This window comes from Hemibagrus wyckioides, linkage group LG06 (assembly GCF_019097595.1).
Source record: "Hemibagrus wyckioides isolate EC202008001 linkage group LG06, SWU_Hwy_1.0, whole genome shotgun sequence".
NCBI lineage: Eukaryota > Metazoa > Chordata > Actinopteri > Siluriformes > Bagridae > Hemibagrus > Hemibagrus wyckioides.
The window spans coordinates 29,730,122-29,750,860 of record NC_080715.1 but is presented as its reverse complement, the minus strand read 5'-3'; the positions used below and the strand labels follow the sequence as shown (position 1 = coordinate 29,750,860).

At 38.1% G+C, this 20,739-nt stretch overlaps 1 long non-coding RNA gene across 1 annotated transcript in view; it reads right to left on the bottom strand.

Moving 5' to 3' along the window:
* LOC131354254 (uncharacterized) overlaps positions 1-19,290 on the bottom strand; it is a 37,179-nt gene extending 17,889 nt beyond the window's left edge. Inside the window, exon 1 of the long non-coding RNA XR_009204727.1 lies at positions 19,198-19,290. This is a non-coding gene — a long non-coding RNA (uncharacterized LOC131354254). The remainder of the gene's footprint in view (positions 1-19,197) is intronic.
* Positions 19,291-20,739: the final 1,449 nt, after the last annotated feature.

Here is a 20,739-nt window from a genome sequence, read left to right as displayed (position 1 = left end):
ATGAAAAAACAAACACAGAAAAAAAAGCAAAAAACAAAGGAGATTTTGATTTTTTGATATATCAAAAGTAGCATATGAACAGAACTGTTAGTTATTGTTGCTGGATCTCCATCTGTCACATTATGGAAGTTGAAGGTGGATGCAATTGCAGTTTAAAGCTTTTATTAGTGAGGCATGTAGACAAACCCAAAACAAAATCGAAAACAAGTAATGGGCAGAGATTAGGAGATCTACAAACAACAATATCAGGAGTAATCTGAAATACAATGAACCAGAAACCAGAAAAGGATCAAAACAGGAAGTAGCAAGACAGAACAAATACACACAAGTCAGGCAGCAGATCAATGAACATTACTTCGCATCAAACGCGGAAATACAGGAATGTTTAAATACACAGACTAATTAAAGGTGACACTAATTATGACACATGAGGGAGACAAGCAACACAGGACATGAGTGGAGACAAGACGTATCAAAACATGGTATACACTGGCAATGTACACAAACATGAAACACATGGACAACATGGAAGTGTGTGCTGTAGCGCTACAGATTCTTCATGCATGCTAAATTCTTCTACAGTGTTCAGCGTGGGAAGAAAATCCCTGACACCACCATTTATGTTTGTGACTTTTTTATTTGGGCTCTGTCTCAGTGCTATCATTTCCTAAAAACCTGGGAAAATCTGACTACAGCTCCAAGTCTCTTAGTGATAGAGATGTCAGTGGTTACATCCACTATGATTCCCCAGGAACTTTATTTTTTATATCAAACTGTAGTGAGGATGCTGTAATGTGTTACCTCTCTTCTTATTTTCTTCATATGGAAACTTGATGATTCACATTTGGTAACATATGCTGGTTGTTTTAACCCATATACTGCTCTCTTGTTGCTTTATCCATAGAGCACGAGTCATTCCTCTTTCATCATGCTGGAGCCAGAGAGTCATTTTAACCCACATTGCTGTCATATTGGAAAAGCCAAAAAAAAACGATAGCAACAAAAACCAGCAAAAGCTAGTTTATTCTTCCTTGAAAATGTCTGCTCTCATATCTCGCCTAGATATTGGCTCTGACTGTGACTGATAATTAAATGATCACCTGCACTCACTGAGTGCTTTATTATGAACACCTGTACACCTACGAGTTGATGCAATTATCTAATCAGCCAGTGGAGAGGCAGAAGTGCAATGCAGGGAAGCATGCAGATTCAGCTAATGTTCACATCATGCTGGTGGTGGAAGTGTGATGCTCTGGGTAATGTTCTGCTGGGAAACCTCGGGTCCTGGCATTCGGGTGGATATTAGTTTGACATGTACCACCTACCTAAACATTGGCAATGGTATTCCCTAATGGCTGTGGTCTCTTTCTGCAGGATAATATTCCCTGTCACAGGGAAGGAATGGTTTGAGGATCATGACAAAGAGTTCCAAGAGTTCCGAGGCACTGACTTGGCCTCCAAATTTCTGATCAAACAACTGAGGGATGTTCTGGACAATCAGGTCTGATCCATGGAGGCCCCGTCTCACAACATACAGGACTTAAAGGATCTGCTAAAGTCAGATACCAGACCAAACCTTCAGATGTCTCGTGGAGTCTTGTGGAGAACCTACACAATACTAGGCAAGTGGTTTTAATGTTATCGCTGATCAGGGTATACTTTCCAGGTTTAAGGTCTGTTATTATTGTTATTATTACAAAATTAGTTGCTCTCTATCAAGATTGAATAAACACAAAAAACACAACATACATAGCCATTTGCATGTTCCTGCAATCATTCATTTCTTCACTTCTTTTTAAATCACCTCATCACTCCATGTTCTGTTATTGCTTTAAATTGTTTCAACATCTGCCTCTCCAGATGCTGAAACAATGCCTTTTTCTGCATCTCAAGAATCAATCAAATCCTGCTACAAGCCATAGCCTGAACATGGCTAGACAATCTGATTGACAGATCCTGATTGCAGTTGGAAGTGCGGGCATGCTAGTAAAATTCTAAACAGGAACATTGATTAGCACATGAGGATTTCGAAATGTGTTTTGATTTCATAATTTTAAAAAAGTAACTCATAAAGAAAGTAGCTACAGTGGTAAAAAGAGGGTATCTATCTGTGGGGAACTACACTTTAAAAAATTCACACATTGGATCTCGATTAAAAAAAAGTTTAAGAAAATCTTTACTTATAGACATTGTTGTAATTCGTCAAGAACAAAATGATGTGAGGATGCTCAATAGAACCAAATCAAGAGACTCAGGCTACTTTCCAGAAAGTTCAGAAAAGTCGTATCAGAATCTGTTACATCGCGGGGACTCATTGTTGCTATTGCAATTTAAATTGTGCTCCTTTAAGTTGCATTTGATTATAATGCACCCTTTGAAACATGCACAATGACCCTACAGCAGAATGATGTTATACCTTAAAAGCATATAATCATGTTTTGTGAATTCCAGGTCTTTTTCTTTTTTTTTTTTTACAGAAAGAAGATTTTACTGTATAAGGTAGTCTTTAGGTCAGGATAATGGATTAATCCACAAAAAACCTCCAGCTGCATGTCCTATTGCTACCAGCAGACCTATTGTACCACATTTCTTTCGCAAACTTTTGAAATTGTATTTCACTGCGGTGAATCTGTGCTGTGATCAGCGACGTATGGATTTCAGTCGATATTCTATGCTGCATAGTCCTCTTTGTTTACCACAAGAGCACTTCATGCAAGTGATTGACGACGAACACGAAAGTGCCAATTACTCACCTATTTTCTGGCTTCTCCAGCAGTTCACAAATGCTTCAAATGTGATTTAAACTGGTTCCACTATCTGCCTAAGGTTCTCACAATGCAAATCAGTACATTTGTGCTCTTGGGTGCATATTCAAAAGAGGAGCAACACGATTGCAGACGAATGCCTTCCGAACATACGTTTCCATATTTATGGAAATTTATTGGAAAAGACTGTATTAGTTTATTATATTAATTTTCCATGTCTGAAAAAAGAATAAGATTTAGTTAAATTTAGTTAGCTGGATTTTAATTCCAGGTTTCCTTTAGGCAGGCAAAATAATATTCTCAACAATATTTGTGAATGCCCATGAGTTTTATGAAGTGAACTTACTATTTCATTATCAACCAGTACAGTAAAATAACAATATATTTTCTCCCAATATAGTGAAAAAAGTTACTAATCTAATATATTTCATATTTCGACTAGGCGTCTCGCTGTGAGTCAGATGAATCCTGAGCATAAATGATGATGAATTAAACAGATATATAAATCATAGATTATTCTGCTGCTGCATTAGTGTCTGCCTGATGTAGCTAAATTTAAATTCTGCTTTTAATAGCAGAGTTTGGAAATATTTTCATTAAAGCTTTTAGGTTCTTTCGCAGCCTTAACCTGAACTTAAAATCTTGTCATTTGGCGTAAGAAATAAGCTAAATTGCAGATGAATTCTTATAGATAGATAGATAGATAGATAGATAGATAGATAGATAGATAGATAGATAGATACTTCCCTGTGTATAGTATATTGCAATTGGTGCTATAAATAAAAGTGTGACTTTTAAGAAATTCAGGCTTGTTTGTTTAGGCTACTGGAGCAAACAACAAGAACAACACAAACTCTGTAATTGTATCATACTAATGAACTTGACTTGAGCTAAAGATCAAATAAATGAACTCAAGCTCATACAAGCTTGAAAAAACAAAAGACCCCAAGGACCCCACAGAGTGCATCTTCCTCATATCTGTACTTCTGTATATTTTTTATTTATATATATATATATATATATATATGCTTGTGTATATTATCTGTTCAGTCTGATTAACACAATTATATTCACTTACAATTCTATTAGCCTCATCCATCCAACCAACAATGCATCCATCCATCTGTCCATCCATCCATCCATCTATTTTTTGTAGTGCTTATCTTCTACAGGGTTGCAATGAGCCTGGAGTACTTTACAGAGTAACGGTGGATGGTCTTTTGGTTTCATCTTGTCCAGCAGTAAAAGATCTTGGTGTGATTATTGACTCTGGTCTTTCGTTCGAAGCTCATGTAGATAATATCACTAGGGTAGCCTTCTTCCATCTCAGAAATATCACTAAGATAAGAAATATGATGTCACTTCATGATGCAGAGAAACTAGTTCATGCTTTTGTTACCTCTGAGTTGGATTATTGTGATGCCTTACTGTCTGGCTGTTCCAGTAGGAGCATAAACAAGCTCCAGTTAGTCCAGAATGCAGCAACTAGAGTCCTAACTAGAACCAGAAGGTATGAACACATCACTCCTATTTTAGCCACACTACATTGGCTCCCAGTCAAATTTTGCATTTATTATAAAATACTGTTACTAACTGTAGCGAATTTAGCTCAAAATTTAAATATTTAAGTGTAATTATAACTGGTTATAATTAATTATAAATATTCAAATGGGGGTTTAGAACTAATTGTCAGAGAATCAATAACACAATTATTTGATTTGTTCTTCCAGCGAACAGATAGTATAATTATGTATTAATTCCAGGGAAAGTTATCTTCCTGGCCAAGAAAGAATAACTATTTATAAAGTACTAGCTGTAATTTAACATGTAGCAAGAGCAATGTTCAGGGACCCCGAATTTGTGAGCAAAGCACAGAGACAATCACTCATGAATAAAATGCATTTAATAAAACAAAAACACACAACACATACTAACTATGACACACATACATAAAAGACAGAATAAGGCCTATAGAAAGAGAATAAGGAGGTAAAGAGAGATAGAGGGTAAGGAAGGGAATACTGAGGAAATCAGAATGAGAGAGAGAGAGAAAGAGGGAGAGAGAGAGAGAGTGTGAAGAAGATAAGGAAACAGAGAAAAGATCAAATATGGCAAGTTTCAGATCGAGTTTTGGTTACACCCGTGTGAGAATCGTCAAGGTAATTAGGATTTGCCTTAATAAAGGGGCTTCAGCTTAAAATTGCGGATCTAAAATAATTAGTAACTTTTACTTGCATTGGTTTGTTGATAAGAGTCAAGGAGGTCCTTGGAGTAAGCAAGAAATTCTGCTGGACTGAAAAAGGTTTTGGTGGTGCAAACAAAGTTCTTCGATTGAAGCTGCCGGCAAAGTCTCAGAAAGTGAAAGTCTTGTCCCGAAGAAAGATCGGAGTCGAGTCGGGCAATGATAGAAGAGGTCGTGCCGGGAAGAAAAGGCGCACGGGGGCCCCCCCAACCGCAGAGCGGAGAGGGGGTTGGCCCCCGTGGGGCCAAGCCGAGCTGAGCCGGACAAAAAGCCAAAGCTGGACAAAAAAAACTACGATAGATGGGTGCTTAGGGTTTTTATTGATCCCTTGGTCGCGCCATTTTTCAGAGTGACCAATCCAATACCTGAAACTTTTGGAGGGAAAAGTTTCTTTGTCTCTGCTCGGTCACTCATTTGCATACTTTATGGTGAAGTCAGGAATGGATAAAGATTCAATTAAAGTATCGTAAGCTCATATTATGTACTTGGATGACCACATGGCATACACTATTGCTTATAAAAGTAAAAGAGGATCATTTTGATAGTAGACACGAAAGAGACAGTATGAGAGGAGAGGAAACTGGGTATAGGCAATTAAACATAGAATCTTATATTATAAAACATTGTTCTGTTTCATGAAAACACAGAACAACAGGTCATGAGTGGTAATACAACAATAAAAATATAAAGACAAAAGTGGAATACATATATACAGGTGTGTTAGGCATGGGTCAGGTAGGGTTTTACTATTGTTTTACTGAAAGTTGAATAAAGGAACTCTCCTTATGTGTGTGCGTGTGGGGGTCAGGATGAGCATTTCCAGATGCTTTGGGTGTGTGTGTGTGTGTGTGTTCAGTCAGAACTTTGGTCATCCCCCGGTCAAGGCATTGATTCGGTTTAGATTAGGGAATTCTTGTTGACTTTTAATGGCAGTAAAACTGGTGATTTGCATGTTAAGGTCACAAGTTGATGGGGAGTTCCAGGGGTGTGAGGCTGGGCTATCAGTACTGATGGTCTGCAGAACTCCAACATTCATGGAGGCAGGATTCCTCCTTCATCTCCAGTCTTGTTGGGGGGGTCATTGGTTATCCAGAGCCATCAGACATCCTGGAGCCTTGCTCCCATGAGTTACAGCATGTCAGTTGAGTCAAAATGAAATGACTATAAGCAAAATAGGTCAGTTGTGAGCTGTGTAATGGTTAATTGAGTTTTTGAGAAGGATGCAACGGACCCCATGAGCAAGTGAGCCGACCTGGAGACACTACATAACCTTTAAAGCACTAAATGGTCTTGCGCCGCAGTACCTGAGCGATCTTTTAGTCTTTTATGATCCGCCACGCCTACTCTGATCAAAGGGTGCTGGTTACTTGGTAGTACCTCAAGTAGCAAAGGCAGGGGGCAGAGCTTTCTCTTTCAAAGCCCCAAAGTTATGGAACAGCCTTCCAACTAGCATTCAGGATTCAGACACAGTCTCAATGTTTAAGTCTAGGCTGAAGACACAATTGTTTAGTCAAGCTTTTAATATACAGTTCTTAGGTAAAGGAGTAGATCTGAAAGGTTCATGGGCATAGAGTGTTTGGTGTACTGGGATGTTTGGCTGCTGTCATCTTTCCACCCTCGCAAGTCGCTCAGGTTTGCTGACTGTGAAGTGGTTCGATGCCTTATGTCCCGGGAAGCCTTCATGTCTGTCACCTTCTGGCTCTCCCTTTTAGTTATGCTGTCATAGCTAGTCTTGCCGTACTCCCTGCCTGCACTTTATACATAATCTACATTCTCTTAAATATCACATGATCAGAATCATACTTAATATCTTTCTCTTTCTCTCTCTGTCTTTCTCTGCCGAACTATACACCCCACTCCTGAGCTCCCACTGTTTGCCAGTTCCCTTGTGACCACTGCCCTACCCCTGGTCGGAATCTCGTCGCTTGTTGGTGCCCACTGAAGCTGTGGATGGATCTGTGTGGACCAGGAGACAGCCATGGACGGAGCCACTTGGGGACTTTCACACTGTCACAGATCTGCCATTACATCTGTCAGCTTGTGACAGCAAAGAATTAGTGTCTATAATGACCTTAGAAACTACACTGACCTAATAGTTCCTCATGGGCCATTGATTTCTGTTGTAGAAAGGACATTAATCAGTTACAGTTACATTATTTACTGTTTAGTGTCACCCAAATGAGGATGGGTTCCCTTCTGAGCCTGGTTCCTCTCAAGGTTTCTTCCTTTTCCATCCCAGGGAGTTTTTCCTTGCCACCGTCACCACAGGCTTGCTCATTAGGGATAAAATAGTTTAATTATTAAATTTAATGATTTACTCTTATTTCGAGTTATTTAGTTATTTTAATTAATTTATTTTATTTTATTTTACTTTTTCCCCTCCCAATTCTCTGTTTTTCTTCTTTTGTAAAGCTGCTTTGAGACAATGTTCATTGTAAAAGGCGCTATACAAAATAAAATTGAATTGAATTGAAATTCCAAGGCAGGAGAGACTCTGTACAGGGTGCCAACTCATTGTAGAGCGCAATCTCACACCCTCACACACTCACACCGACACACACACTACAGTTAATTTAGAGCTAGTAGTACAGTGCATGCCTTTGGACTGTGGGAGGAAACTGGAGTACCCGGAAGAAACCCCCAAAGCATGATGAGAACATTCCAGTTCCACCCACACAGGGCAGAGGCAGGAATCAAACCCAGTATCAGAGGTGTGAGGCAAAAGGGCTAACCACTTAGTCACTTTTCAGCTCACAATATAGTCTCCAGCCATGTTTGCTTCATAACATGATGGTGGACAGAGATATGTCCTGTCTTGGCAAGTTATAACTCCTTAGATTTCTTGAGGTTTCTGTATAATTCCTTTCCTGGAACCCCTGAAAACTATCTGATCTTTACACCAGATTTGTGCTTCCAGCTGCCCCATCAGCCGATAAACCCAAACATGATCTTCATGTAACCGAAACCTCACATGTCTTTTAGTTAACTTGAGCAAGAAATAAATCTGCTTTCCTGAATCTGGAGACAAATCAGCCTTTATATTGCTGTGGGAATTGGGTTATTAAGATAGCTAAACATCAAAATCAACTTTAATTGAGCTTCATCAACATTTAATGTGCAAACCCATCATAAAAATGAAGCTTACCAGTGCATTTTCCTCACTACTGCTTAAAATCCCCTTCGCACAGTGAGGGAAAAAGTCTTGCCAGCGTGCATGAAATTGGCTGCTTCTTATTCCCACTCCTTGTCAGCCTGGTTTCCTTCCCACGATTTCCACTGCCCTTTGAGATGATGTATTGACTCACTTCTTAAACAAAGCAGTAAAAAAGTATTCGATTTTTATTTTTTTTTCAGTGTGGCTCAGAGTGCATCCTTGTTTTTAGATTCGACTTGTGCAGAGAGGAATGAACTCTTTATCCGAATGAATGTTTTCTGTGGCTAATGTGGATCAATTCTTCACCTGATTAATAAAACTAGTTATTTCTTCGTACTTTACTGTTCTGTAGATTGAAAGCTACATAATTGGTAAGATGTTTAGGATATTAGTGCCTGACAGGGTAGTGAAATCATTTACAGGGTAGTATCTGAGGCAACACACATTAATACAAGCTGACTCTAGATTTCCCAAAGGGTCCACACTGCAAAAAAGAATAAAAAAAAAAAAAACCTGCTTAGATCTTGTCAGATTTATCTACTATTTGCTATTATAAGAAATCTAAATATTCAAATTTGTCTTGCTTCGCAAAAGAAAAACAAAAACATTTGTTCAATTGCTTGTTTCTAGAATACTTAAAATTAGCAAAATAATCTGCCAATAGAAATAGAAAATAAAAAAAAAAAAGAAAATAGTCAAACTTAATAATCTTGGATTTGTTTACTGTAACCTTAGAATAAAAAATAGGTTTGCATAGTAGATTTGACTAGATTCAAGATATTTCGCTTAAGTGATTTTTTATTTTTTTTTGCAATGCATTTCCTGTTTTTATTAAAACACCACACAATATCAGAAATCCATGACCTGTGCGTGTAGATTATTTCCACTTCCCTGATATAGAATAATACTTCTCGTTTGCTTTACATTCCTAAAACCCAACAGCTTGCTAAAAGAAGATCAGGTGGAGTGCGTATGTGTGTGTGTTTGTGTACGTGTCAGCAAATTTCCGTCCATTATTTGTCCAAAAGATAAAGTGCATTAAATGTCAGGGAAAAAAAACTGCTCGTAGGCAGGGGTGATGAGATGATATTTTTTGCAAGTGCCTCAGCTAGCCTTCTTCCCACTCAAGGAGGAAGGCGAGCTTTCATATCCAGCTTCTACACTGATGTGTTGGAGTGCAGAGCTTTCAAAAGCGCAGCATCTCTGTCATCCCTATCTCAGCTCTTTGTCCTTGCGTAGAGATGGCCGCCTTTTAATGCCGGGATATGATTTATCTCTTGCCTTTTTGCAGTGACTGCTCACTCAGGAAAGTCCTAAGTGACCACATGGGACATTTCAAAGCACTGACTTGTATCAAATGAAGGAAAAGTGCACATTTTCTGTTTCTCTTATCAGAAATGGCCTGCACTTTTGGAAAAGGTAATGGCAAAAAGAGCGTGCAGAATGCTCTCTTCATTTAATTGTATTCTGCTAGTCTACACTTTCTTTGCCCAGACTTTGGGAAATTGTCTGCCACTATACTGCTGTGATCAACAACGTGCTATATGTATATATGTATTTGTTTGATATTGTGTGCTTAAGAGTCCTTTCTGGTTCACAAGAGCACTTCAGGCGTGTGATTGAGGAAAAACAACCCGAAAGTGCCAATTACTTACCTCTTTTCTAGCTTCTCCAGCAGTTCACAAATGATTCCAATGCCATTTGACCTGCTTCTGCTGTTGATGTGTTTCTGCACATTATTATGTTTGTGCTGTTGTGTGCATATTTATAAGAAGAGCAACACAATCGTATAAGAATTCTTTCCAAACACACAGTTATGAAAATGTATTATAACTTAATCTGAAAAAAAAGAAAAAATGATCATCTGTGATTGCATTGTCCATGTTAGTTTAACAATATTTCCACATCTAAACAAACTTTAAATATTAAGTTACATTTCTTGCATTGCTATTAGGGGAATTGACCACAATAACAGTAAGGAATTGCAGATTTTCAGAGTTGTAGTGTTTCTAATATAATGCTGTGATCCACACAAAATGTCCACGTGTAGATCGATGGTCATTTAGTTCATTGCCACATGGTGTTTCATTATCAATCAGCACACAAAAATAACAATGTATTCTCTGCCAATATAATTCACCAGTGAACAAAGCCAATAAAAAAGTTACTAACCCAATATATTTTCAATTTCATAATCTTCAATTAGGCGACTCGCCGTGAGTCAGATGAATCCTGCTCATAAACGCTGATGAATTAAATAAATAAATAAAATGTACAATTTTCTCTGATTAGCATCTGCCTGACGTGACTAAATAGCAGGAGTGTGTTGTGGGGAGGTTTTTTACATTATAGATTTGCACAATGTTATTAATTTAAACCAAAAATCCTGTGTCGCCTAACACAGAATTGAGAATAAACTGCATATGATTTCTCAAACTGCCTGGCTTGCTTAACAAACATTATTTTGCACTAGATTTTTTTTTAATACACCCTGTTTAAATACAGTGCTTATTTTTACACTTAATACAAAAGTTGTTGTTCTTCTACATCTTCTATTTGCTTGCTGTTCGGGGTCCCCATAGCAGATCATTTGGTCCACATGTTTTACACCAGATGCCCTTCCTGATGCAACTCTCCCATTCTATGTGGGCTTGGCACCGGCACTGAGAGTTAACTCTTCAGTGGCTGGGTTAACTCCCTGCCCGGGAATCAAAGAGAGCACAGGATCCTGCTACTGGACCACCAGGAGGCTTACACTTAGTACAAAGTCGTATTCTAAATTTAGTCCAATAGCGAACTATATTGGCAAAAATGAACTTTCCATTGTCAAAGCTGCCACATTTCTAAATCATTTTAAATAATATTTTGTTTCTGATGCAACTGTATCCAACAGCACCATCATCCTGCCTCTTTCTTCTTTCTCCACACACATTAAGCAGACTTCCTCCGCTGAGTACACTTATCAGAACCACTAACGCTCTTAATGAAAGGAGAACGAGACCCCCATCACTTATCGGCCACACGGGGACTGTGATAATCACGGTGTATTATTTTTACCTCAGGGGAGCATGGCGTAAGCTGTAATTTGAGAGCTGATATGTGGTGGTGTCCAGTGATGCCTCTCGAGCCTTTTGAACCTTTTTGACTGCATCCATTTTCCTTTCGAGCTAAACCACACAATCCAAGCAAGAGTGCTGTACTGCTTTTGTCCATGTCCCACTTTCAAAAAAGGTTATTCAATTCTATTTGAAAAATGTCTTAACATTTAAAAGGACTCTATGCTTCTTCCACCATAAATGTCATCATACACTATATTGCCAAAAGTATTCGCTCACCCATCCAAATAACCAGAATCAGGTGTTCCAATCACTTCCATGGCCACAGATGTATAAAATCAAGCACCTAGGCATGCAGACTGTTTTTACAAACATTTGTGAAAGAATGGGTCGCTCTCAGGAGCTCAGTGAATTCCAGCGTGGAACTGTAATAGGATGCCACCTGTGCAACAAATCCAGTCGTGAAATTTCCTCGCTCCTAAATATTCCACAGTCAACTGTCAGCTGTATTAGAACGTGGAAGTGTTTGGGAATGACAGCAACTCAGCCACGAAGTGGTAGGCCACGTAAACTGACGGAGCGGGGTCAGCGGATGCTGAGGCGCATAGTGCGAAGAGGTCGCCAACTTTCTGCAGAGTCAATCGTTACAGACCTCCAAACTTCATGTGGCCTTCAGATTAGCTCAAGAACAGTGCGCAGAGAGCTTCATGGAATGGGTTTCCATGGCCGAACAGCTGCATCCAAGCCATACATCACCAAGTGCAATGCAAAGCGTCGGATGCAGTGGTGTAAAGCACGCCGCCACTGGACTCTAGAGCAGTGGAGACGCGTTCTCTGGAGTGACGAATTGCGCTTCTCCATCTGGCAATCTGATGGACGAGTCTGGGTTTGGCGGTTGCCAGGAGAACGGTACTTGTCTGACTGCATTGTGCCAAGTGTAAAGTTTGGTGGAGGGGGGATTATGGTGTGGGGTTGTTTTTCAGGAGCTGGGCTTGGCCCCTTAGTTCAAGTGAAAGGAACTCTGAATGCTTCAGCATACCAAGACATTTTGGACAATTCCATGCTCCCAACTTTGTGGGAACAGTTTGGCGCTGGCCCCTTCCTCTTCCAACATGACTGTGCACCAGTGCACAAAGCAAGGTCCATAAAGACATGGATGACAGAGTCTGGTGTGGATGAACTTGACTGGCCTGCACAGAGTCCTGACCTCAACCCGATAGAACACCTTTGGGATGAATTAGAGCGGAGACTGAGAGCCAGGCCTTCTCGTCCAACATCAGTGTGTGACCTCACAAATGTGCTTCTGGAAGAATGGTCAAAAATTCCCATAAACACACTCCTAAACCTTGTGGACAGCCTTCCCAGAAGAGTTGAAGCTGTTATAGCTGCAAAGGGTGTACCGACGTCATATTGAACCCTATGGATTAGGAATGGGATGTCACTTAAGTTCATATGCGAGTCAAGGCAGGTGAGCGAATACTTTTGGCAATATAGTGTATGTATATAGCGTTATTGTTTCCAGAGCTATAATTGGTCTTAGCAAAACATTTTTTTGGCGGGAGACATGGGTGCCATTTCCCCCCCAAAAAAAGACCATTTCTGAGAAAAAAAATAAAATAAAAAATTCCAACCCAACATCAACAACAGAAAAAACCTCCTACATTAAAATCTAAAGTAAATTTACTGATGTTTGACAGACATCACTCAAAAAGCTCATTCTTTCTAATTGCTTAAAGGCACCAGGCAATTTCACAGCATTGCGCCACTGCAATCTAATTTCATGCTATCGCCCTGCACCCAGGTCTACATTATGTTAATATGATCAACTGATAAGAAAAATGAGATTGAAGGAATTAGGATAACTCGAGTCATCGATGTAGTTATGTTTAATATGGCATGCATACTTTTGCACTAATACACCATATGCAGCTATGAATTTTCACAGCCTGCATGGTACATATGTGGTAGCTTAGTGGTTACGGCATTGGATCGCTGATTGGAAAGTTTCCAGGTCCACCAAGGCCCTTAACCCTTAATTGCTCATTTGAAAAAAATGAGAGAAAAATGTATGTCGCTGTGGATAAGGGTGTCTACCAAATGCTGTAAATGTGTGCTCTATGTAGGTTGAGGAACAGATGATACATGTGTCTGGTTTCTCTTTGATTCAGATAAACGAATAGTAAGTCAAGTCAAGGGTCAAGTCAAGAAGCTTTTACTGTCATTTCAACCACATATAGCTGATGCAGTACATAGTGAAATGAAACAACGTTTCTCTAGGACCCTGGTGCTACATAAACATACAACATATAATTTCAAACACAGAAACAACAACACAGAGCTAGGACAGAAGTCTGCAATAGCAGCGGTTGAGGTAGTGTACGTAATGAACAATATATTGTGAGTCTGTTCACACAAGTGAGAGAGTGTGTGTGTGTGTGTGTGTGTGAGAGAGAGAGAGAGAGAGAGAGAGAGTAGTATTAGTATTAATCAATTAAGATCCTGCTTGTTATCTAGATAAAGCACATGGACATTAGGTAGGTTTTTCTGTTGTGAGAGATTCTTTACAAATTACCCCACTACATGCTGTCCTCAAGTACCCATGCAAGTGGTACCAAGTTGTGCCAGTATGTGGAGGGTTCTGATTGGCCAGGGTCAGGAGTGATTTTGTCTAATGTGATGGTCAGCACAAGATTCAGAAGAGATAGAAAGAGAAGGACAGGATGTATGTTCTGAGCACAACTAAGCGGAAATCTATGACTAATACCTGGGTGGAACTGGTTTTAGATAATAAAGAGGTTGATGTGTAATAATGTGACGTCATACAGGTTGCAAGGTTGAATTTTGAGTTGGTCAGATGGTGCTGGTTTACCGGGAGTGGCCATGTTTGTCTGTTTTGCCCTCATCTCAACTCATCTGGATTTTCCTCCTCTTCTCTGTACCTTGACTAAATCTTTGAATTTGTCTTTTGGATCATTTAACATCTGATTTTTGTATTTAATATGCACTGGAGTGTTCTTAATAATTTATGAATGATCATTATACTGTTAATAAACTTCTTGCACTGCCCTGATGAGTCTAGGGTTGCACTGGAGAAGAGGGTTTTGTTTCACTTTAAAAAAGAGTTTCTGTACAGCTCTAAGTAAAGTAGAGTACTTCATCGGTTTCATTGTGAATCCCTCATTAACAGTGACCAATATACTGAGTAATCAACTGTTCCGTTTACTCACCCAGCAGATATTTTTTCTCATCGAGCCACCATTTGCTGCTAGAGCTTTTTATCAGGTTATTTGTATTGTATAGAAGAAGCTCTAACAGTTGAGATCCTGCTTCCCTTTATCATTAATAATGAATCTCATGAGAAAATATGGTACAATGTGAATGCAATGTGGTTGGATTTCAGTCAATTTGGAACTGAGAAATTCCAAACTGTTCTCTGGGGTTCCTGCTTATGTAACATGTAAGATTCTTATTCAACAACAATATTTTCAGTCAAAAGAAACTCCCCAAAGAGAGTTATTAATGCCATGATAAACTCTGTTCATGATTTATTTGATTCCTGATAATAGCTTCATGATTGAATTGAATTTAAATAAAAAAAAAAAAGATTATGACTGAAAATACTGACATATATTTCTAAGTCATAAATGCAATGGAATGTGGCTTTATGTCAGTGTAAATTGAAATACTTAAAAAGATTGCTACTAACAGAACAAGTTTACTTTTGGACACAAAATGTACTACAGGTCCACCATAGTTTAAAAAGAATCCTAATACATAAATGTATAAGATCCCCAAAATTGGACTGAATCTGGAAAAAAAATCTGATTGGAACATAATGGCATCATTTCAATCAGGAATTGAGTTCCAAAGTCGGCTAAAATGCCGGGCTTCCAAGAAAATATGTGATCATGTGACCAGTGTACGTTCTATATACAGTACAGTAGAACTTCGGCATATGAATTTAATTTGTCCTGGAGGTGAGTTCTTAAGGTGAAAATTTGTATGGTGAAATGAATTTCCCCTAAGAAATAATGTAAATACAGATAATCCATTCCATCCACCCAGAAATATGACCAATATTACCAGTATGAAGCGTATGTAAACTGTATGGCTGCTTACAAAGAACTGACCCAAGCCAAGCATTCCATGTCAAGGCTCCTCACAGGAAGTCGTGCCACCAAGCTTGGGCTAAAAATAGAGCATGCCACCAATCTGTCAACAAAAAAAATGCCCGAAAAATCACCTAGTTTTTGAACGCATGCTGAAGGCATTGTTGGCACAATGGGTTGACACTTTTGAAATAGCTTTCACTGACTAAAAAAAAAAATTCATACTTGCTTCAGTTGGCTTCGCTTGGCTTTCAATGAGTTTTGAATGGCTCCCAGACTTACGCGCAACTTAGCCAGCATTTCGTTCGGTTCATTTTGTTCGTATGACAAAAATGCTTCACATGCCAATGCTAATTTCTTGCAAAAATTTAATTCTTAAGGTGAAAATTCATAAGGGAGGCCATTCGTATGCCGAGGTTCCACTGTATTTATACTCGATGGGTGGGTCAGATTGGAACCTTTGGTGTTCAAATAGTGCAAATAAATTAGTTGCATAATTGATAAACTGCTGATTTCCACAATGCACACTGTCAATTTTTGATGCATTCTGTCACCCCTAGTGAAGTGAGTGTAGATATGTGTAGAATGTGTGTTTGGTGTATGAGATATATGTACATGAGAACCTTCTCACAGTCTAGGATAATTTGTAGTTATCTAATATAGAAATATTTAACTTCACTATAATAATGTAATCATGAGGCAAATTTAATAGTTGCATTAACTTGCTCACTAAATTGACTTGTAGGCACAAGTTATTCAGTCTATAGTTGATAAATTCATATTTTTGTATAGATACCAAAGGTGTCAAAAAAAAAAAGAAAAAAAGCCACAAATTACATACTGTAGATGGCAAGTACACAAGACATCTTAGTTTCCCCATTTGAAAAAGGCAATCTTCTGTAGACCCTGTTATTACAGCTACTGGATGTCCTCTTTGATTGGAAAAATCTTTGGTGAGCTATTCAGGAAAGAACATTTTGTAACTAGGGTTGTACTGTTCCATTATCCACTGTGAGGGTTAATGTCATGAGGCGAAAAGTTTTAATTTTTACCCCTTAACAAAAGTGCTAAGCTTTGATGGTTAGCTAAGATTTAAAAGATTGGCTGTTTTTGTGATGTATTTTGGTGTTTTTAAGATGCCATGGTCTTACCATGCCTAGAGTTGACTGTTAACAATCTAGTCAGTTTATGCTAGCAAGCTAAAAATAAAAAAAATGGCAAAGAATTTCTCCCTGTTAACCTTTGTTGAACTGCTTGCACAGAGTGAGTTCCTGTGGATCTCAGCGTGACCCTGATGTCAGTGGTAACAAAACTAGCTGACTAAAGTTAAAGCTAGCTATAATACAAAGGAAAAGACTTTTTTCTTTTATGATGCCCACGTCCCTATTTAAAGCCTACTTCTTTTGAGCCTTTCTTCTTTTGACATAAGACTTAAAATTCCTGCCAATTCCCACTCAACAGCTCTGACTGTGAAGGACAAGTGCAGGATTGCCTGGGCTCACACCTCAAGCTCAGGAACATGATGGAAAAAAAATCCTATATAAAAACTATTTTTTTAAATGTATTTTGATTCTATGCCAAGATGTCCTCTTTTTAAAAAAAATTCACAAATTATATTTATATATATTAATGTTAATTATAAAAGACATGTTTATTAGTCAAATATCTTTGAGTTCCAATGGGAAAAATATTTTCAATCAATTTTTATATGAAAAAATTAAATTAAAAATATAAAAAAATTTATATAATGAAACACCTATGATGCTAGCACAACCATCTGACTCTGCTGAACATATTAATGTAAGCTGTTACCGTCAAGAAGGGACCAGGGGAATATAAATATATTTATTTATGTTCCAAAGCATTTACATTAATATTGTAACCCAAAAAGATAGAGGTGTAAAATATGACACATTCACACCTCACACTGATGTTGACAAGTTTTTGTGAAAGCTGTCATTTTCATATATATCTTATAACCAGATATACTCGTATGTATACGCTCTGCTTTCATCACCACATTATAAAAGTTCACCAACCCCACACTACCGCAAGCTATGGTGTCTGAGAAGAGGACATAAAAATCAGTCCCTTTAACCGATTTTGGAGCTTTAATAGGAATTTAGTCGAAACCTAGATCAAAGATTTTGTTTTTTCAATCAGATTTTCGAGAGAATTTATAAATGATTTATTTCTTCTTACAATAGATGTTGTACATTTTATTCCCAGATTCATAGCTCTATTCATAGCAATTTTTGATTTATTGACTTCTATACAGACAAAAATTTCAGCAAAGAAGTCGTTTTACAAAATTTAGTTCAAATTCTTCTGCGAATCAAATTAAACCGAATTGTGAAGCCAGTATCAGACGATTAATGCTGTTGCTTCGTTAATTCAGTCAGCACGTCACATTCAAAGCCTTTTCTATCAAGCAGTAGACAACAGGCATGAGTGAACAGAACAGCATTTCTGCTATACTTCATGCACTGTATGTCCCTCTGGAGCATGATCAACTTCAAATAGAGCCTGAAATAGTGAAGCTACAGAACTGGATGGTTGCGCCAGACAGTGCTGAGATTGATTTAATAGCTCTGGGGCATGTACAGACAATACATAGTTACGTGTATACATATTTTCTGTGCGTTTTGATACCTAATTTGTCAGAAATGCACGCCTTGGGGACATGCATTCTGTTGAAGTGTCGTGAATTTTACATGTTACACTGAAAGAGCAGAAACACAAGTGAGACTGAGATAAAATTTAACACTGAGATAAAAATTAATTTTAAAGTTTAAGACATATATATATATATATATATATATATATATATATATATATATATAATACAAAAAAATATATAATAATACAAAAACATCATGTAGAGGTAAAACCCTCGTTAATAAGGTCTAAATGTCCGATGCAATGTCTGTCCTCGTTTGCAGCTAGCTGTCGTCCAATTGTCTCTCACACACACACACACACACACACACACACACACACACATACACGCACACACTTCCTTGGCTTCATTCACACAAAATGACCCTTTTTTATTATAATTAGACACTGTGTAGTCTATATACTTTTTCCACAAATGCATTTTCAGGAAAAAACAAAAGTAACGTGACTGCTGATGTATTTCAGACGCACCACCGGCATGTCTAATCACTTTGTGGGGTTGGTGTTTGATTGATACAAGCCACTCTGGGTATAAAGTAATATTTATTAATGCACCCTTATTGTACTGTATTTTAACCTCTCTGTATTGTTCTCAATTAATTGCTGAGAAGGTAAAACAACCTGACTTATTTTTTTATGTCATCATCAATACTGGAATAGCACTGATACATATACATATAATATATATATATATAAATATTTACATAGAATCCTCTTTATTATATTTTGGAATAAAATCATTGTTTAGCTGATTTGAAATGTTATTTGTTTCTACTTGCTAATTAAACGAGGGCTCTGAAACCGAGTTCAACTTCCAGAGCTTTAGCTGACCCTCTCATGTGAGCGGCGTTCTCATACAGGCGTTCCCGTCCTCGCTCTACTGCTGAAATTTATATTACTATAATAGTTATTACATTGTTATCTTCTATGACAGCAGTTACTTTGGAATGAATGTTTCTTCTGTAGGGACCCGAGGAAGGAAGTGTTAATGAAAAAATTCACCGGAGCAGAACTGCAGAGTTTCTATTGCTCCATTAGCAGTTGTTGTTCTTGTCGTGAATGGTATGCACGGACTGTGATGGTTTGAACTAATAAACTTTATAAACCGGTATTGTGCAAAGCATTTTATCATGATCGATAAAAGGTCATAAAAATAAGCACCTTGAAAACGTAGCAAGCAACAAATTCTTACCTCTAATACAAATGATCCCTGCTTACACACTGAAGGTTTTCTGATGTCCTTGAATAATCAGGTTGTTTTTGATATTTATATCTGACACACTGCCATGAGACATTTGGAAAACCTTTCCAAGCCTGCTTAAATGTTCTTTCTTTTAAAAAAAATGCTGGCTTATGTACTTGTTTTTTTTTGTTAGTTTTTTTGCAAAATCAGACACTGCAGTTAAAGTGAAATTCCAAGGACAGCATACATTTTCCTCCCAACTGTATCAAAGGTCCACATTTGAAGATACACATCCAGGGCCATTTCTTTCTGAACCTGACAAACAAGCCACAAGTAATGCAGATAAAAACAAATAGGAGGGTTTTTCCCTTGTACCTTTCTTATATAAACAATTGCATATCGCCGCTATGGGATTTCAACTGTAGATTTCTTTAATGCCTCCCTGGAGTTTTAGCTTCAGAAAGAATGCAACATCATTACAGCAAATTTTCTTCCTGGCTATTTTTCCAAACAAATATTGACATGGCCTCACTATTTCAGCTTGACGTCATCTCTGTGGCATTTCCATCAAAGGCTGCTCCAACATTATAGTACCGTGAGTAAAAATTTGTTAGACCCTCACATGGCTCTTTAAATATAGACACCAGTTCCATAAGATGAAGGCTAACATGTGCTTCCTCTAACACAGGTCATTTTCATTGGATTATTTGAACAGTTTATTTAATAATTTATTTCTCAGGGACAGTACTCATTAATAAATAGTATCATGAGTACTGGAAAAATCATGTTCATCTGTTGTCTTTGGTTAGATACACACAATAGAGAATAACGCTATTATAGAAAATACAAAATATATCAGAACTTTCTGTTTAACCTGAGTGAGCAGGTAGAGAATTAGTCACCAACACTACCGAGATGGGAAGCCAAAGCTGTTAGAGCTCCCCATCTGCTAAAGAGATTTGGTGTAGCTACTTCCAGTATTCAGCAGGTGCCTATTTAATGTATCATGGCTCCTTTGCAATGCAGCAGTGGGTTCTTTAGGGTGTAGTGCAGCTTTTTTCCAAAAGTCCAATCCCTTGCAGTGTTGCACGGCTACATGTTCCAATGTACGATCCAGCGTACATGGCAATAGTTACCATCTGAGGCGACCACCCAAGAAACAACTAAAATAAACAGACTTGTTATTTAAATCACTTTTATCCTTTAATAATTTATCAAAAAAAGAAAAAAAACACTTTGGTGATATTGTTGTTCTTTCAGCTGCTCCCTATTTGGGGTCGCCACAGCAGATCATTTGGTCCACATGTTTTGATTTGGCACAGGTTTGCCACATGCCCTTCCTGATGCAACCCTCCAATTTAACCCAGGCTTCGGACCGGCACTAAGAGTTAACTCTTCAATGGCTGGTTTAGCTCCCTACCGGGAATCAAACCCAGGCCGTGGCAATGAGAGCCCAGGATCCTGCCACTGGACCACCAGGAGGCTCACTTTGGTGATATTTGGTGATAAAAAAAATTCTTATAGCACATTACAAACTATACATGAAAAGCT